We start from the raw sequence: 14,555 nt of genomic DNA on the forward strand, positions 1-14,555 counted from the left end.
CATTGTTTAAGCAGTAGCTGATTTTTAGCTAAAAATATGGAATATGTAGATAATATGATGGTCACCAAAAAAGGTATACTATAGCTTTTGCTTTTAAACAAGTCAATAATAACTGAAAAGCCAACATACAACAATAACAGAAAAGGCTGGTTTTGGTAAGAGATAACCCATTCTACTCATTGCATGCACAGTCATGAATAAAGAGTGTAAGATAAAATAATGTATGTTGGCTTTTTATTATTCTCTGCTGAAGGAAGAAGAAGAAAAAAGATACTAAACTGGGGATTAGGAGTCAACAAGGGAGGAATTGTGTCAGAAATAGAAACAAAAATGTAAACACAAAGAGAAAACTACAAAAAAAGTCAAGAAAAACACATACCTGTGGAAGCTGGAGGGGAATAAAGCAGAAAGGGTCATGCGTACTATAAATCAAACCAAACCAAAACCAAAACAGAAAGATAAGGACTTGAATAGAAAAAGAATGAGAAGCGAAAGACAGTGAAAATTTAGTGAGTTTCATAGGGAATGTGTGATTCTGGGAGACCATCATCAAAGTTAACGTTATATTTTGAAATGTTCATGCTAGATTTTAGTGTATTTAAAAGCCCTTTTATTTACTGATGTAAACTGTGTGTGCTTTTCTTTCAAATTTGCAATTATCATTTTGAAACACATTTCTTTGAGTTCTAGAGACCTTTAAAATATTCAAGAAGTGCTTTAATAGAAATTACTGCCAAACTTTAAAGAAGCAAATTAGGTCCAGGTGAAAGTTAACAAAGACTAATAAAGATGATAGAAAGTAACCTGTACTGAGTAATTCTGGGTGCCAGACCCGCCATCAAGCACGGTGGCATCATCGGTAGAAGTGCAGTCTCCGGAGCTCCTGCTCTGCTCCGTGGTGTGGGAGCAACTGCAGGAGCAGCAGTGGCAGGATAGAGCTCCTACAGCCCTGCACACGTGCAGGATGCACTTTCAGCATCAATAGCAGCAATTCTGGCAGACAGCTGGCAAGAGCAAGCTAGGCTCCTGTCCAGCGTCTAGTTCCTAGGTAACACTCTTCTTTCTTTTGTTCCTTCAGCCCTTCTAAGACCATTGTAACCAACTCCCTGAATTAAATCTCTCTTAGAAATATTTAGAGTGGTCTCTGATTTCTGGGCATGACAATAACTGATATACATAGAAACCTCTGATCTATAAAATATGGTAGAAAACTATTTCCCAACATTGTCTGCTCTTTCTAGTCACTATTTCCTACCCTAGTCTGTCTGGTATGTTGTTTGGGGAATAAGGCTGATCATCTCAGCCAGGGACACGGTGTGGCAGACTAGAATAGTAGTGAGATCTTGGGCAAATTAAAATGACCTTTCAGGGCAAATTTCCTTCAAAGGGGAATATAATGAATATAAGGTTGCCCCTCCCCCAACTGAGATAACTATGTAAATAGCAATACACAAATTATTTGCTTATGAAATGAGTTAAGTGGTTTTAGAATTTCAAAAAAAATACAAAACTGGAATCAATAGGTGACATGAGGCTATTGGATTGCTATAAGGAGGTGAAATTTCTGTCAGTCTACTATGCTGCTTTTGTCCTTCTGCTCTAACCAGCCTCTCTCGCTCTCTCTTTTTCTTCCCCCCTTCTCCTCCCCTCCCTTCCATGCCTAACCCCATCTCTATCTCTTTGTATTCTTTCTCCTCTTTTCTATACTCATGCTTCCTTCCCCTATTATAGATCCATCCCCAGAGAAACATACATAGTTCAGTATCTTCCTTTCATGTTTAAGGTCACTGACAATGTAGTTGCATAATCATAACATGTGCATCTATATCTAAAACCTCATTTACCAGACATTGCAAGCCCTATTCAATGAACATCCCTCTGCAATGAAGACGGAGAAAAAAGAGGAAGAGAGTTGTCTCAAAGTCTGTAGAACTGCAATTCAGTTATAATTTAGTTAAGCTGGAATTATACCAGGCATAGTTACTTAAAACAATTCTTGGAAACTCTGAAGAGGATGGATAAGCCAAACATTGGTCCAGGCAGAGGGTGAAGGATCAGGATCCTATCCAGAGATGAAGCTGCCATGCTGACAGATCCCAGAACAGAAGTACCCTTCCTTGTTCTGCTGAATCAGAATCCCCTGAAGGAAGGAGCAAAGGGGATAAGAAGTCAAAGAATATGCTGGATCTATGAGCCAGTACAAAGAGATGCCAAGACTGGGGAAGAAGAATGTAGAGGCTGCTGCCTTCCCCTCATCCGGAGAGCCCTACCCCTTCTGCTCCCCCTACTTGTACCCCTGACAGCAACAGCTGAGGGGGAGCCTAGTGTAAGTGCAAAGACCTAAGTGCCCAGCTACTTGACCTCCCCAGGAACTACTACTGATCATAAGCTTAATCGAGCACAATATCCTGAGCATGGAAGACCCCTGAGTGAGCCACTCCTTCTGTTCCACAGATAAAATCCTGTACACACTAGGATGGGAGACAGGGCCACAGTCCGTGGAAAAAGAAAGCACAGCCAGCAAAGGAGGCAAGGCCAAGGGATCAGGGATTAATGCTTTCAGTGAAGCATGCACTGAGTATGGAGTTTCTCAGGGGTCAGGGGAGAGGAACAGGCAAGGCACAGGGGAACTTACCTAAGCTTCCGGGCAAGTTTTCCTCAAGGAAAAGGTCATCACTGTTCTCAAGGATACTGTTCTGTGTCAGATTTCTCATTGGTTTCAGGTGCCTCCCACCAACACTCCTCCAAATTCTGCCCCAGTGGAATTCATGACATGGCTGGCCAGAAAGTATAAGGTAAAAGGCAGGGCAAAAACATCAGGCATGAGGGTAGGGTGTTCAGATCACATCCATATCAAGACTATTTTTAGTGTTCCCTTCCCTTCATCCCAGCCAAGCCCTCTAATTGTCTCTGCCAAGTCCCAGGTGAACCTAGGCACTCACCGACTCAGCTTCTCAATCTTGTAATTACCTGTTTATCCTGCTGTTTTCTCTGTATTTCTGGTGGCATGTATCTGTTGCCCCAGGCAGGCCTGGTTTAAGACATGTCCATCTGTCTCCCCAGATCAACATAATTTAAATGAGCATGTCCTCCTGGCTGCAAACAATAGCATTTTTTTAATTGATGTTTCAGGAAAACTGGGACAGAGTCATTTCTAAGATAGAGCACTGCATTTATTTCCTCGAAGCCACTGGGAAAGAATGATTGATGAGCCACGGTTTGCTTTTCACCATATGTAACCAAAGGAGCCTGCATTAAGCGTTGCTATGTTTCTCAGCACGTAGGCAATGGAAAGTATATTTGACTTGAATAAGAGAGAAGTATTGAAGTGATCTCCTTTATTTTAGTATTCCTATTAGACCACCAATCAATAAAATCTTTTATATAACACCTGGAATTTTCAAAGTCATTAAATAAATGCAAAATTACTGTCTTTCACCACTTACACCAAGGATGATCCATGTATTGAAGCACATGAGAATTTCTGTAATCAGAAATACTGATTCTCAGGCCTAAAAGACTACTGAAATATGTATGGGAGAGCCTGATGAAAAGGCTTCTTTCTGAAGATTTGTCTAATATTTTCAGTCCGATCATCTGGATCCTGTGGTAAACCTGCCATATGTTTAGCTTGTCTTTGCTACGTTTGCTTACTTTGACTTTCTGATTAGTCTTGCTCTCACTGCCCTTGTACCTGAGGCTCCCTTCTCAAATGCTTCATTGCAGGGAACTCTCCCCATTTCAGAGAACACATTCCTAATGCTCTTCACTGCATTGTCCTTGAGGTATTTTCTTTCAGTAACGGCTGGCAGAAAATCACATCAGGACCTATGCAATGAGACCTGTGAGACTGGAGGATGTGAAAGGCGGAGTTTGGCTGTAATAGAGCTTACTCCATTACATAAGTAGACTTGGTAGGGCATTTGAACAGTACTTCCTTGAAGAATAATTACATCATAAAACTGGTCAACAATGAAAATTATAACTAGACGAGGTACAGGGCTGAGATAACCCTCAGACCTCAAAAACTCAACAGCGCACTTCTGTCATGTGAGAACCATGGAGCAGGCCCTCAGGACACAAAGGTAGAAAATAGATGATTGTATGTCATTTCCTACAATGGGCAAAGAAGGTGGGCAAAGAAAGGGCAAAGGGGTCTGAAATAAAACCCAGGCTTCTGCTTTATTTCTCTATGACTCCATCCATGCTGAGACTGACAGTCATGGGAGAATGGGGAGCATGCAGTGGAGGGGCCCACAAAGCTGCATTCCTCCTTATTCCACTTGAGTTGGTTTGTTGTCCATGGTAGGCTATGACCTACAGGAACTGTCCAGTAGTTGAGGCCCTTAGAGGGGACAGTAGAGCAGAGACCCCAGGGAGCTTACATAATCTAATAAGCAAATATCTCAGCCTCAAAGATCAAATTCAGAGAGATCTGGTTATGCTATTAGGAGGGAGAGACATTCAACATGTAATAGAAATACCTTACATTCAATCAAGTCTGAAGGAAAGAGTTAGTTAATCTAAATATTCTTCCATGGAGAGGAGCTCATAATACTTGATTCTCAACTATAGGTCCCGATATTACTGTTGTGAAAAATTGCTGAGAATATTCTAGAAACTTCTAACCACAAGAATAAAGCATATGGCTTACTTCTAACACGATAACAATGTCCCCTTTAAGAAAATGACACTAGGAATTTTGAGCAGTCAGAGGTCCAAGTCCTGCCCATCTGAAAAGCAGCAGGCAGCTCTATCTCCAAGGTTCAGTGTCTTATACTGAAGTACATAACTCAGGAAGGCACCTCCTGGAGAACTCTGATGGGCTAAGACACAAGAAAGCCTGTGTCTAAACTTCAAATCCACCCTCCAATCTTTGATTGATGATACTAGGGCTGAAACTCTGTGAACCCCATTGCTGCTTGACCAGTCAGCCAACTTTGCCTATGAGGCAGGGGAAGAGGGGATGCTAGAGGGGGACTAGACGACTGTAGGGGGGAGAAGGAAATTTTTCTCTCCCATTTATACCCAGTGTGCTTGAGGTTCCTGTGAGCACCACTCCAGCAGCACTGGGGATGGGCGGAGATGGGGGTGGCTGAGAAAGAATCAGTAGAGGGGAAAGAGGGGGAGGAAAAGGAGAAAACCCACAGAAAAAACGTTACAGACATTATGTTCTTTCCCCTAAATACTTCTGTGTGTATTTCCTAAAAACAGGGACAATTTTTTTCATAATAAGAATTCAGTTATCAGTCCTGGCTGCTGTGGCTCAGTGGATTGAGCATTGGTCTGCGAACCAAGTGTCACTGGTTCGATTCCCACTCAGGGCACATGACTAGGTTGCACATCAGGTCCCCATTTGGGGGCGCAGGTGAGAGGCAACCACACAGTGCTGTTTCTCTCCCTCTTTTTCTCCTTTCCGCTCTCTCTAAAAATAAAATAAACAAACAAATAAACAAACAAATATATAAATTATTTTTAAAAATTCAGTTATCAAACAGGAAATTAACGTTGATATAATTCTCTCTACTCTGTCTACCTTATTCAAATATTGCCCAATATGCCATTAATGTCCTTTATGGCAAGTTGTTTTGTTTTGTTTTGGTTCCCCAGGATCCAATCCAAGAATCCATAGCATTTTTAATCTAGAAGATTTTCTTAGTCCTACTTTGCCTCTTACTACCTTGACATTTTTGAAGAGTACAAGCCAGTTATTTTGTAGTGTTCCTCAATTTAGGTTTGTCTGCTGTTTCCTCATGGATTAGAATCAAAGCATGCATTTTGGCAGAAACACCTCAAAAGTGATGTTCTTTTCAGGGCATCGTATTAAGAGGCATGGGGTTTCTTTCTTCTATTCTTGGTGCTAACTTTAATTAGTCAATTAAAGGGATATCAACCAGCTTTCTTCATTGTAAAGTTACTACTTTTCCTTAGTAATTAACAGGAACTTGGTGGGGAAATAGGTTGAAAATCTAAATATCTTAGCCTCCTCAAACTTCTCCTCATTAGTTTTAGCATCCATTGATGATTCATTCATGCCTAAAAATATGATGATGATGTTTGCTAAGTAACAATTTGCCAAATGATGGATCACCCCTTTTATAATTATTAGTTGGCATTTTCCTGTAACAATTTTCCTTCTCTCCATTTATTCTATTTTATTCATTTGTTTGTTTATAACAGTACACTCGTGGAGTCTAATTTTATTCCATGGATTATATTCCTTGACTACCATTATTCATCTCGATGCTCCAACTTTCCCATATTTTGCTAGTGGGAGTCGTTTCAAGCTGGTGCCACTGACTTCTGAGTTGTTCCCATCATTGTTTGAATACTTTCTTACTTTCTGGCATGGCAAGATGTTCTAGGCTCTGTTGCAGGAAGACAGATCTCTGGGTAGGGGCATTCTCATACCCCACCACCCAGGTGGCATCCGGTGACTCAGGAGACGATGAGCAACTCTCGTCTCCGCTTTCGGCTTTAGGCTGTCGAGGCCACTGAGTCGTGGAATCCTGGGTAAAACAGGTTCTGTTGTGTACTCCGTCTGCTTCCTTGTTAATGAAGTCTTAAAATGGAGCTGGCCTTGAGGATTAGTGGATCTGCCTTGCTTCCTTGATAGGTGCTAGCTAAACCAGGAGTTACCCTGGCCGTATTTTACATATTAATGCTACTGTAAGAATTCTTTCACTTGTAAAATTCTACTGTTGTTGGCTGGAAAGTCACACCCCCCGTTCTATTTTTAGTAACTTTTGAAACCCTAATAAAAAGAGGATGAGGCTTCCCGCTCTCCGCTGATGGTCTGAGCGAGCCACAGCCCTCCGTTCGTTACTGGCCAATAATCCTGCCTGCCGGATTTATTTCAGCGTCCGAAATCACAACCAACGCAACAAGGCTCACCTTGTACTTTACTGCCCTGGCCCTGGACTCAGCCATTTCTCCAAGGAGCCCCGGTTTCCTTGCTTTTAATGGAGTGTGGAATTTAGAGTTCATGATCCAGATACTGGTGTGTCGTTTGTGCTAGGCCCTCTTGGTAGACAGAGCCAATGTATATGTGTAAGTATTCTCTCTCTCTACTACATCTCACTGCAAACTTGCATCCATAGAACGATCTGTGAGAGTGTCTGTTTCTCCACAGCCTCACCAACAGAAGCTGTTTCCATAATGACCTGATTTTGTGAGACAGTTTCCAATGGTCTGTTCTGGTCATAAAGGCCAGACTCACACAGATCTGCAATGGGGCAGTGCTCATTGTACACTTTCAAGTGTGTGCTGCCCTGGAGCCTGGAGGCACAGGGTGGTTAGATGGCTCCATGGGGCTCCCTCAGGGTGGCTGGCTATGGCGAAGTGCTATCTGCAGCCCTCAGTAGGAAACAGCCGAGGTACTTCCCACTCATCTCTCTCTGCCTGTCCCCTTGTGTATGGGAAACACAAAAAGGGCCAACGCAAATCAGAGCACAAATTACAGGAGGTACGTGAAGCTCTGACTCAAAATCTGGTCCCTGATATTGGACTTGGATTATAAAAACTCCTGCTAATTCTGGAGACTTTAGGGGTTTCTCCCTGGAAAAGAATCCTTTCTTTTGGCTTTAAAGCCTCCCATAGAAACATGTGATGAAGACAATTAAAGAGTAGAAAGGGATATTGGGAAGATGAATTTGTGGCTAAAGCACAGATTTCTGTTACTCTTTGGCCTGCTCTCAATGTTAAGGTTCTTGCCCAGTAAAAAGTGACTCAATGGAGAAAAAGGATAAGAGAGTTAGCCCGGAGCTCTATTCCATTTGATTCTGCCATAGCAAGTGCATTCACCAAAGTCTGTATGAAAACCAATCTCAGACTATTTTCTAGCATAAGACATAGGCTATATACATAGCTGCCCCATAGTTTCAATGGGGTCCAGGCAGAAGGCATGACTGAAAAGATCCATGTTTGATGGTCAGACCCAATGAGTTTTGGGGATGATTCTAGGAGGAGTGAGTATCAATGTTCTACAGATGAATTTTCAATCAATCCAAGACTGGAGGGAGAATTAAGTTCTAGCTCCCAACTGCAGCTCCTATGCACAGCTCCAAAGACTGCAGGACCTGGACAACGGTCATGGAGTGAGTCCCTTCTCTACTGAGGGGCAGAGGAGGAAGGAGGATGCCCATCCCATGGGGACACTAGGAATGTTGGTGACATATCATTCAAACAGTTGTTAAAGAAAATGGACAGGAACAACATGAGGATTCCTCTCCAAGTTTGGTCTCTCAGCCTAGGCTCCAATCTAAGAGATCACCATCTGAGCTGTACTCAGAATCATTGGTCTCAATCATTATTTTTTCATCTTCTATTTTATGCACTAATCTGTCTGACCTGGGAACAGGGTGCCAAAAGGAGGAAAGTATGAGGACTGAGGACACTGAATGAAGCAAACAATTATTTTGTAATGTATTAGCTAAAGCTTATAGGAACCTGGGAAGACCAGATGTTAGCAGTTGCTTTATGAAGCTCTTTTTCTTGGTCATATACCATCTGCTTCTGAAATCCTGTTGAAAAAGCCTTACCCAGGTTCATCTGAGGAACTAAGGTTCCAAAACTAAATTTAATATCCATTCTAACTTTGGCTCAAGAGCTAGAAAAGATTGTCATTATGAGTTATTTTTAGCCAGGCCTTAATTTAGGTCCCAGAGGCCACAGTTAAGCATAAAATATTCTTTCTGGATTTGATATCCCATACTGAGGTCTGGAACATGAAGGCTTCTCCTTCTTTTAGGAAAGGTACATGAAACAAACCTACCCTTGTCCTATAATATCTCCATATAGATCTCTGCAAAAACCCAGACCTACGTCATTTTTCAGAGAATTCTGGAAATTCAGGACACTGCATGATTCAACGCATTTTGCTCTTCCTCTTGGACATTCTCACTGAGTCAGGTGATACAAAGACCGGTACGAGGACCTACAAAATGGTCAACCATTAGCTGAGTTTATTCAAGGTCACAAAGATCAACCCTGTGTATAAAATTTGTATCTCAAGGTTTAAAGCTCAAGTCAAACTCCATAAGTAAAACCACTCTTGTCCTTTCCTTTATATATTGCCTATAAATATCTAGCTTCTCAAATGTTCTTTGGCCCAGTTTTGACATATTACAGTTCCTCTGATATAAATAAATAAGTAAATAAATAATCTGATGTGTACATTTTGCATTTGCCTGGGGTCCTGATTTTATCATTTTGAAAATTCTACTTCACCAACAGTTCAGCTTTACACACTTATTGGAGAGATGGGTTGGGTTTTGTTAAGGGCTGAAAAACGTATTAGAAGGTGAAATAGATGCTGGGAAAAGGGAAGCAATTTGGACTTAGGGTAAAACAAAAAAGGTTTAAAAAGAGTTAAAACAAAGAAAGCTGCTTTCTTGAAATGTAACTCCCCCTCTGTGGGTTTGGCCCTGCCTTCCTTCCATCATCCCCACTCAGAATCAAATCACTTGCTTCAGGAAGTGGTAGTCTCTGACTCCTCAGGAAAGCCCCTCTAGCCCGCCTGCCCCCCCCCCCCCAGCTTGTATCAGGAGCTAGAGCCAGAAGCATGATGAGCAAGAGTACCCCAGAGGACAAGCAGTAGGCAGATGCAATAAATCTCAAAGATTTCCTTCCAAAGTTTGGTTGTCCTTGGTGAAAGGTGGGGGGTAGGGGAAGCCCCACAAAACTCAAATTTCTTCATTATGCACTTTTCTAACATGAAAGTGTTAGCAAGGTCCAGGCTCCCAATTTCACACTTCAGATCAACTAGAAGAAATAAATCAAAGAGTAATAAAATGGAAATGAAGGATGTAAATATTTAAAGAAAGCTGGCTCATAAATATGAGACCATGAAATCTGTAAGCTCCGCTATCCTTCCCTCCTTTTCAGTCCCTGTGCCCCTGTCCTGTCTGTCACAGGAAAATTATTACTTAGCCATTTGAGGGAACTGAGGAATCATCTGGAGATCTTGAGATGTGAGGAATTAGGGAAATTTTTCAAAAATTTTGGGGCTAGAAGGAAAAGAATGCCTTTAAAGGTATTAATAAGAAAGGTTCAGGTTTGGGGGAGGGGGAAAATATAATATAATAGAACAGCTGAAGTTCATAGAGATCCTTCTACATGCCAGACATGTGCTAAAGTATTTGCAAGCATAATTCATTTAAATCTCCATTTAGTAGGCAAAGGCAACTTTTACTCTGGCTTCACAGATGAAACAACGAGACTGAGAGAAGATATGGTTACAAGGTCTCATGATTTGAAGGAAGTCCTCACAATGCCACCTCTAGAATGCATTTTCATTCAAAACAGCCCAATTTGCTTCATATCCACTGCCACCACCCTAATCTAATCACTGTCATCTCTATCCTAGATGATAGGATAGGATGCAACATCCTAACTACATCCACTTTTGCCCCCCACTAACTTATTTCCCACAATGCTTTGAACCACGTTTAAACTCTTCAATGGCTCTTCAGTGCCTGATAGTGGGCTCCAAGATACTGCGTAATTTTGTTCTTGCCCACCTTCCCAACTTTCTTTCATGCCACTGTTCCTCACGCTCACCATATCCAGCTTTACTGACCTTCACAAATATTTCTCACTCCTGGACTCTCTCCTCTGAGCTCACCCTTCCATCTGAAACTCTTTTCTTAGTTTTTACATATCTGGCATAATCCATACTTTATTTCTCAGTTTAAATGTTACCCCCACAGTGAGTCATTCTCTCTCTTCCCTCCCACCTCCAGTCCTTAACTTCCTTTCAGTTGTTCATTGTTTCACAACACTTGTGAAAATTTGCTATAATTTTAGTGTTTTGTTTTCTTGTTCATTGGCTACTCATCCATTAGATGTTCAGCTCCATCAGAATAAAAGCTATGTCTGTTTTGTTCACTGTGGGATGCGTGTGCTTATTGTACTACCTGGCTCATGTTTTCTACTGTTAGTACTATACATACTAAGACATTTTGAGTTCCTAAGACTAAAATTTATAAAAATGATGGTGCCTCCCATAGATAACTAAAAGAAAGAGCAATACTAAAATTAAAATAAAATTTACAGGAAATGTGAAATTAAACAAACTTATTGTAGACGTTCTAATTGCTAAATTTTGGGAAAAGATCATTGAAAAAGAACTCTTCTCATTTCCTGATTTGCTGGTAATCTGAGCCCATGTGTTTTCTGCTTATATATAATTGCTCAGGACCTGACAGGAAAAACTGTTTCAACATCAGAGCAAACAGTTGTATTACCATATAGATCTTACTTAACAAATCTTTAATGGGACAATGGTTTCTGATAGCATTATGCTTCTTTTCTACCATAAGAACACTGAATCTGCTGGTTTCTCCTTATGGTTTCTCATTCCACAAAGCCCACATCACCTTAGGTACTTACTGACAAATTCTAATCCCCCAAATAAATTAACAGAAGGAAAATATGGAGAAAAGAAGTTCTGTGTTTATATGTGTCAGAAAAGGAAGGCAGAAGATTCTTTGAACAAACCTGTAAGTGGCATATAATGTATGTACATAGTTATTATGCAAGGTAATAGCATTAAGCAAAAATTTAGTAACACGCCATGTTCTTCCATATCTAGGGACCTGCATACATTTCCTTTGCTTTGTCTGAAACCATCTGCCTGCCCCACCTCTCATTCCCTGCAGTAATATTTTCCATGGGATCCCATACTTAGTTGCATCCTCCCTTTATAGGCCATCAGAGCTTCCTGTAGTTCTCTGATGTAGACTCCAACTTCATTTAAGTATGTATGTAGCCTCACTTAGATTATAAGCCTCATGAAGAGAGTGCTCATGTTATCTTATTTACAGCTATGACCCTGCTCCCCAGTATAGTACTCAGTAGCAGTTAGCAAGACATGTTTGTTAATGTATCAATAAATGAATTAATAGACAGTATCCCTGACCTCAGTGTGCTTACAGTCAAACAGGAGAGCAAGACAAAAAATTTCTTTTACTATTCAACATCATAAGTGCAGTAATAAAGACATGGCAGGGAACAATGGGAATCTCAGTTCTAATGCTAACCCTAGTATCACTGAGGATTCCCTGAAGGAGGTGATGGATAAACTTGAAAGGTGAAGAGTTTGGGGAAGAGAAGTGATTTCCAGAGGAAATGGAGTAAGCAAAGGCAAATGTGATCACCTGCTTATTCAGGGAGTTATCATAAGATGTTTGGCCATAGGACTGTAGAATTCATGAAAGAGTTCTAACATACTTGCTTACTGATACTATTGATAAAGGACACGCAGTGGGGTCAAAAGGGCATTATCCTTATTCTTAGTGAACCTAAGAAGATCTTTACTGCTTACATTTAATGTTCTCTGTAAACATAGAATATGTTTATAATCTCTTAGAGAGTAAACAGGGAATAAACAACAATTTCTTTGAATTATTCCCTTTTTGCCTCTTTTTTGGGAGAAATCAGGTCAGTGGCCTATCTTTGAGATACACACCTACAGAAATCCTCATAGACTGCTGAAAACTCCCCTGTGGTCCTAATAGCAAGTTCTGAAAATAACCATGAGTGATCTGAGTGCTTTGAAAATGTATATAACAATGTGCTATGCATAATTATAGTTATTTAAAATTATATTAATAATTATATTAGCTACTGCCCTGACTGGTGTGGCTTACTCGGTTGGGAGTTGTCCAGCAAAATGAAAGGTTGCCAGTTCAATTCTCTGTCTGGGCATATGCTGGGCTGTGGGTTCCGTCCCTGGTTGGGGCATGTACGAGAGGCAACTGATCAATGTTTCTCTCTCACATTGATGTTTCTCTCCCTCTCTTTCTCCCTCCCTTCACTTCTCTCTAAAACTAAATAAATAAAAGTTGTAAAAAATAATGGTATTATCTGCTATTATATGCCAGTTACTTACTACATGCCAGATACTGGTTAACTCTTTGCACACATGAACCCTGATCTTCAAAACAACCCAATGAAGTAGGTATGTACTGCTATTATGTTATACAGTGAAGAAACTGAGGCCCAGAGAAACTAAGCAGCTTGCCCAAGGTCACTCAGAAAACACATGGTGAAGCATGGACTCAATCCAAGCAGTCTGTCTCCAGAGCCCACACTTTGCAGCTTCCTCCCATTCTGATGTGGTTTCTCCTGAAAATGTAATGTTGGTTTTGCAGCCAAGAGCCACACCCTGTACTTTTTCAGGCATCTCATAGAATTCAGAAGTCAAAGTTGGGAAAGTCCCAGGAGATGCAGAAAGTCTGGTTAATGTTAGTACTACTGGAGAAAACACTCAGTACAAAATCAGCATTTCCCAAAGAATGCATGCATACTACTGGCAATATACTAGATGACTTTGAATATGCGTGCACAAACACTTCCATTTTAATAGCTATGTATATTTAAGATGTGGATTAGATAGACATTATGCTAATATGCATGTATACAACTAAAATAATTATTATTCAATACTTTCAAATACATAACTAGAAAATAATATTATAATAACCGTTATAACTATGATTAATGCAGAATTTGTTAATATTATATTTATTTACTGGTTTATTCATTAAAGAAATATTTATTGAGCACTTAATAGGCATCATATTGGTTCACAAATAAACAAACAAACCCTTCCCTCCCAACCTTCAGAGGACCTGAATAGACATTTCTCCAAGAGGACACACTTATGGCCAATAGACATATAAAAAGATGTTCAATATCACTAATCCTCAGGGAAATGCAAATCAAAATCATAATGAGATATCACCTCATGCCTGTCAGAATGGTTATCATCAATAAATCAACAATCAACATGTTGGTGAGGGTGTGGAGAAAAGAGAAGCCTCATGCACTATTGGTGGGATTGTAAATTGGTGCAAGCACTATAGAAAACAGTATGGATGGTCCTCAAAACATTAAAAGTAAAACTACCATATAACCCAGCAATACTTCTGGGGATTTATTCAAAGAAATCCAAAGTACTAATTGGACAAAACAAATGTACCCCTATGTTCACTGCAGTACTACTCATAATAGCCAAGATATGGAAGCAACCTAAGTGTCCATCAACAGATGAATAGATAAAGAAGATGTGGTGCAAATATACAATGGACTGTAGCCATAAAAAAGATAAGATCTTGCCATTTATGACAACAAGGATAGACCTAGAGGGTATTATGCTAACAGAAATAAGTCAGACATAAAAAAACAAATACTATATGATTTCAGTTACATGTGGAACCTAAAAAAAAGACAAAATAAATGAATATATGAAAACAGAAACAAACTCATAGATACAGAGAACAAATTGATGGTTGCCAGATGGTAGGGGTTTGGGAAATGGAGGCTGAGTAATAAAGGGGAAGGGATTGTGATGTACGAATTGCATTGCCAGTTATAAAAACAGTCATGGGAATATAAAGTACATCATAGGGAATATAGTCAATAATATTATAATAACTATGTATGGTGTCAAATGGGTACTAGATTTATTGAGGTGATCATATGTTATATAAACGTCTAATCACTGTGTTGTACACCTGAAATGAAACTAATATAACATTGGATGTCAACTG

This window comes from Furipterus horrens, unplaced genomic scaffold (assembly GCF_987537825.1).
Source record: "Furipterus horrens unplaced genomic scaffold, mFurHor1.1.pri manual_scaffold_10, whole genome shotgun sequence".
Classification (NCBI taxonomy): domain Eukaryota; kingdom Metazoa; phylum Chordata; class Mammalia; order Chiroptera; family Furipteridae; genus Furipterus; species Furipterus horrens.